Source organism: Hypanus sabinus, chromosome 1 (assembly GCF_030144855.1).
Source record: "Hypanus sabinus isolate sHypSab1 chromosome 1, sHypSab1.hap1, whole genome shotgun sequence".
NCBI classification, from domain to species: domain Eukaryota; kingdom Metazoa; phylum Chordata; class Chondrichthyes; order Myliobatiformes; family Dasyatidae; genus Hypanus; species Hypanus sabinus.
In genome coordinates, this window is record NC_082706.1 from 132,284,296 (window position 1) to 132,290,295 (window position 6,000).

Here is a 6,000-nt window from a genome sequence, read left to right on the forward strand (position 1 = left end):
AGTCTTGATTATTCTTTGGGTTTGTTTATGTGTCATGTCATATGGTATGGGCGATCAGACTTTCCATGACCATTATTGTTCTTGCCAAAGTTTTCTACATAAGTGGTCTGCCATTGCCTTCTTCTGGGCAGTGTCTTTACAAGATAGATGACTCTAACCATTATCAATACTCTTCAGAGACCATCTGCCTGACATCAATGATCATATAACCAGGACTTGTATAAGCACTAGCTGTTCAAACCAACATCCACCACTTGCTCCCATGGCTTCATGTGACCCTGATTGGGGGTGGGGGGTGGGGTCCAAGCAGGTGAAACACCTTGCCCAAGTGTGGCCTGCAGACAACTGGAGGGAAGGAATGCCTTATATCTCCTTTGGTAGACACGCATCTTCACTTCACCACCGAATTTAAATAGTCATGCTTTGGGATGTATAGTTGTGTTTTGAGTTTGGGATATTGTGATTTTACTGAATAGAGGAGTATTTTGAGTTCCGGCTTCATTCTGTCACCTGGCTTTGGGTCTCATCAGTCATTGTAGGCAATCAAATGCAACAAATTGGCGAAGAGGTGCAATTTCAGCAGAAGACTTGCCCACAATTACCCGCAATACTACAACAGCAGCAAGTTCGATTTAAGATGGCCCAACTGAAGTTAATCAAAACTTTGACCAGCAAGTTATCAATGAATCCAACAACGTCGGTGGCAAACACTGAACAGAACTCACGAGTTAGCTGTTACATCCACTGCCAATTTCCAGTTTGATGCTGCTTCAGCAATTACATTTGAATCATGGTTTAAATGTTACCAAGATATATTCCAAACCAAGTTTGCCAGTACAGGCAACCTGTGGAAGACACACACTTTGCTCCAAAAAAGATGAGGGTTATTTCAACTTCATTCTGCCTAAGAAACAGTGTGACCTATCATTTGACGAAACTATCCAACAGCTAAGCAGCATTTTTGGAGAGCAGTCATATCTCTTCAATATTTGCAACCAATGCCTAAAACTTGTCAAACAAGATGCCGACAAGTTCATCACATAGCCGGTCCCGTCTATCAACCCTTCAGTTTCCTGAATAGAAACATAGAAAACTTACAGCACAATACAGGCCCTTCGGCCCACAAAGCTGTGCTGAATATGTCCTTACCTAAGAAATTACCCAGGGTTACCATAATCCTCTATTTTTCTGAGCTCCATATACCTGTCCAGGAGTCTCTTAAAAGACCCTATCATATCTGCCTCCACCACCGCCACCTGCAGCCCATTCCATGCACTCACCACTCTCTGCGTAAAAAACTTACCCTGACATCTCCTCTGTACCTACTTTCAAGCACCTTAAAACTATGCCCTCTTGTGCTAGCCATTTCAGCCCTGAGAAAAAGCCTCTGACTATCCACATGATCAATGCCCCTCATCATCTTATACACCTCTATCAGGTCACCTCTCATCCTCCTTCACTCCAGAGAGAAAAGGCCAAGACACACAACATATTCTCATAAGGTATGCTCCCCAATCCAGGCAACATCCTTGTAAATCTCCTCTGCACCCTTTCTATGGTTTCCACATCCTTCCTATAGTGAGACGACCAGAATTGAGCACAGTACTTCAAGTGGGGTCTGACCAGGGTCTTATATAGCTGCAACATTACCTCTTGGCTCCTAAACTCAATCCCATGATTGATGAAGGCCAATGCACTGTATGCTTTCTTAACCACAGAGTTAACCTGCACAGCAGCCTTGAGTGTCCTATGGACTCAGACCCCAAGATCCCTCTGATCCTCCACACTGCCAAGAGTCTTACCATAACACTATATTCTGTCATCATATTTGGCCTACCAAAATGAACCACCTCACACTTATCTAGGTTGAACTCCATCTGCCACTTCTCAGCCTAGTTTTGTATCCTATCAATGTCCCACTGAACCCTCTGACAGCCCTCCACACTATCAACAACACCCCCAACCTTTGTGTCATCAGCAAATTTACTAACCCATCCCTCCACTTCTTTATCCAGGTCATTTATAAAAATCACAAAGAGTAGGGGTCCCAGAACGGATCCCTGAGGCACACCACTGGTGACCAACCTACACGCAGAATATTACCTGTCTGCAACCACTCTTTGCCTTCTGTGGGCAAGCCAGCTCTGGATTCATGAAGCAATGTCCCCTTGGATCCCAAGCCTCCTTACTTTCTCAAAAAGCCTTGTATGGGGTACCTTGTCAAATGCCTTGTTAAAATCCATATACACTACATCTACTGCTTTACCATCATCAATGTATTTAGTCACATCCTCAAAAAATTCAATCAGGCTTGCAAGGCATGACCAGCCTTTCACAAAGCCATGACTATTCCTAATCATAAATCCGGCCTCTCAGGATCTTCTCCATCAACTTACCAACCACTGAAGTAAGACTCACTGGTCTATAATTTCCTGGGCTATCTCTACTCCCTTTCTTGAATAAAGGAACAACATCCACAACCCTCCAATCCTTCCAGAACCTCTCCCGTCCCCATTGAAGATGCAAAGATCATCGCCAGATGCTCAGCAATCTCGTCCCTCGCCTCCCACAGTAGCCTGGGGTACATCTCGTCCGGTCCCAGTGACCTATCTAACTGGATGCTTTCCAAAAGTTCTTGCACGTCCTCTTTCTTAATATCTACACACTCAAGCTATTCAGTCCGCTATAAGTCATCCCTACAATCGCCATGATCCTTTTCCATTGTGAATACTGAAGTAAAGTACTCATTAAGTACCTCTGCTATCTCCTCCGTTTCCATACACACTTTCCCACTGTCACATTTGATAGGTCCTATTCTTTCACATCTTATCCTCTTGCTCTTCACATGCTTGTAGAATACCTTGAGGGTTTCTTAATCCTGTCTGCCAAGGCCTTCTCATGGCCCCTTCTGGCTCTTCTAATTTCATTCTTGAGCTCTTTTCTGCCAGCCTTATAATCTTCTAGCTCTCTATCATTACCTAGCTTTTTGAACCTTTTGTAAGTTCTTCTTTTCTTTTTGACTAGATTTGCTACAGCCTTTGTACACCACAGTTCCTGTACCCTACCATCCTTTCCCTGTCTTATTGGAACGTACCTATGCAAAATTCCACACAAATATCCCCTGAACATTTGCCACATTTCTTCTGTACATTTTCCTGAGAACATCTGTTTCCAATTTATGCTTCCAAGTTCCTGCTTGATATTTCCCCTTACTCCAATTAAACACTTTCCTAACTTGTCTGTTCCTAACCTTCTCCAATGCTATGGTAAAGGAGATAGAATTGTGATCACTATCTCCAAAATGCTCTCCCACTGAGAGATCTGACACATGACCAGGTTCATTTCCCAATACTAGATCAAGTACAGTCTCTCCTCTTGTAGGCTTATCTACATATTGTGTCAAGAAACCTTCCTGAAAACACTTAACTAACTCCATTCCATTTAAACCCCTTGTTCTAGGGAGATGCCAAACAATATTTGGGAAATTAAAATCTCCTACCACGACAACCCTATTATTATTACACCTTTCCAGAATCTGTCTCCCTATCTGCTCCTCAATGTCCCTGTTACTATTGCCTGGTTTATAAACAACACCCAGCAGAGTTATTGACCCCTTCCTCTTCCTAACTTCCACCCATAGAGACTCAATAGACAATTCCTCCATGTCTTCCTCCTTTTCCACGGCCGTGACACTCTCTCTGATCAACAGTGCCACGCCCCCACCTCTTTTACCTCCCTCCCTGTTCTTTATGCTCTTGAGCCATCCAAGTTTCTGTAATGGCCACAACATCATAGATCCAAGAACTGATCCAAGCTCTAAGCTCATCCACTTTGTTCATAATACTCCTTGCGTTAAAATAGACACATCTCAAACCATCAGTCTGAGTGCATACCTTCTCTATCACCTGCCTATCCTACCTCTCACACTGTTTCCAAGCTTTCTCTATCTGTGAGCCAACTGCCTCTTCCTCCACCTCTTCATTTTGGTTCCCACTCCCCAGCAATCCTAGTTTAAACTCTCCCCAATAGCCTTAGCAAAATGAATGATCCAGAGTTCATCCACTTCCAGCTTCAACTCCTTAACATGGTTTATTAGAGGCAGTAGCTGGATACACTTCTTGCAGTTGTAGTCATCAGGGGGACTGGAAATGGAAGTCTCCCTGCCTTCCCACATTCCACAAGATGAGCATTCCACTATCCTGCATGACATATCCACTGTCTACGTGTGCAAAAAGAAAAAACAAGTAACAATCCAAAACTACCTAGGGCCTACACCTCTCTTTGCCAAAACCTCAAGTCCCCACTTTAATACTGGTCCACTGACACAATGGCTGCAGTGTTTAAACTTCACTTCTTTTAATTGGACTTTGCCGAATGCCTAATTACATGCAATCCTTGGGAACTGTGGTGCGCAAAATCTGCCAACTGCCCGTACTTGCTACTCTTCTTCCCAATACACAATCCAATGTCTTCTTGGGAACTGTGGAGAACAAAATATATGAATTGCCTCGACTGCTTCTTTTAAACTCTCTGTTCCTCCATGCAATCCAATGTCTCCTCGGGAAATATGACATGCAAACTGTGCTTGCTGCCACCACTCACTTCTTTTAAACTCTCTCTCTATGCAATCCAATGTCTCCTTGGAAAATGTGCCGTGCAATGGTATGTGTTGTGTGTAGCTTTACATTGCTTCTATTATGTTTCTTTGTATTTACTGTGAATGCCTGCAAGAAAACAAGTGTAGTATATGGTGACCTATATGTACTTTGATAATAAGTTTACTTTGAACTTTATATTCACTACATTTTGTAGACAAAATAGACAGGCCCTTAAACTGGCAATGCATGGAAGGATGTGGATGCAAAGTTCATAGTACATTTATTATCAAAGTATGTACACATCATACAACCTTGAGATTGGTCTCTTTACAGGCAGCCATCAAAGAAACCGCACAAAAAACCATTCAAAAAAAAGACTTTCAAACACACAATGCTCAGAAAGAGAAAAACAAATCAAGCAAACAATCTAAGTACGCAAATAGCTTCAGAACTCGAGTTTTATGAAAGACAAAACCAGGCATCATGGCAGCTGGTGTAAGCAACAGCCACAGCTCATCCCAAAGCTGAGTAAAAGTTGTGAGACCACAGACCTAAAGCCAGGCATCACTGCAGTTCAGCATAGAGCTGATTAAACATCGTGGATCAGTGAGCAAAACTGGCTCTCACCACTGGGCCTGACACTCTGGTCTGGTGCTTAAATCAACAGGTAATTCATTGCCCTCCGGGGCCTGGACTCCACTGCCATGATTCAGCCCAGCACCTAAACCGATCAGACCCATGACTCTGGCCTTGATTCTGCTTCGATCCCAACTCACTGGCTACAACCAGGCCTTCCCTGTGCGTCCACTCATCTCCACTTGCCACAACCATGCCTCACCTTGACCACCCTTTGCTCATCTCTCCATTGTTAATGATGATTTTTATTAATAAGGTATATAGTTGTTTCCTTTATTTTGTTGTTTGTTGTATATTTTGTAAGTAGTCGCTGGGCATCACCAATGCCATCTTAAACCAGAAGTTTAACAGGTTTATAAGGCAATAGAATTAGTGTGGCTGGCACAAGGGCTAGATTGGATGTGATAAGCTGAAGGACCTGCTTCAGTGCTTGATCACTCCATGACTAATAGCAGTCATTGTTCTCCATTCACAGACTTAAATACCCAGTGAAAAAAATCATTAAATGATGGAAATGATTTTCAAAAGAGAAACCTTGCTGGTTGAAACTGCCCTGAGGTTGTGAAAGTAACTGGATGAATGTAATTTTAAAGGAAGAGTACACTACTTTCTGCATTTTCTCATGAGTATTCATCCTTTCTCATTTATTCCTTTTGAGGATGTGAGCATTTCACTCCCTAACCAGCCCAAGTTTCCATCAAGGCAATCAATCACCCTCGTGAATTTCATATTCAGAGCTGAGCAGGCAACTTCCCAAGATTTTGAT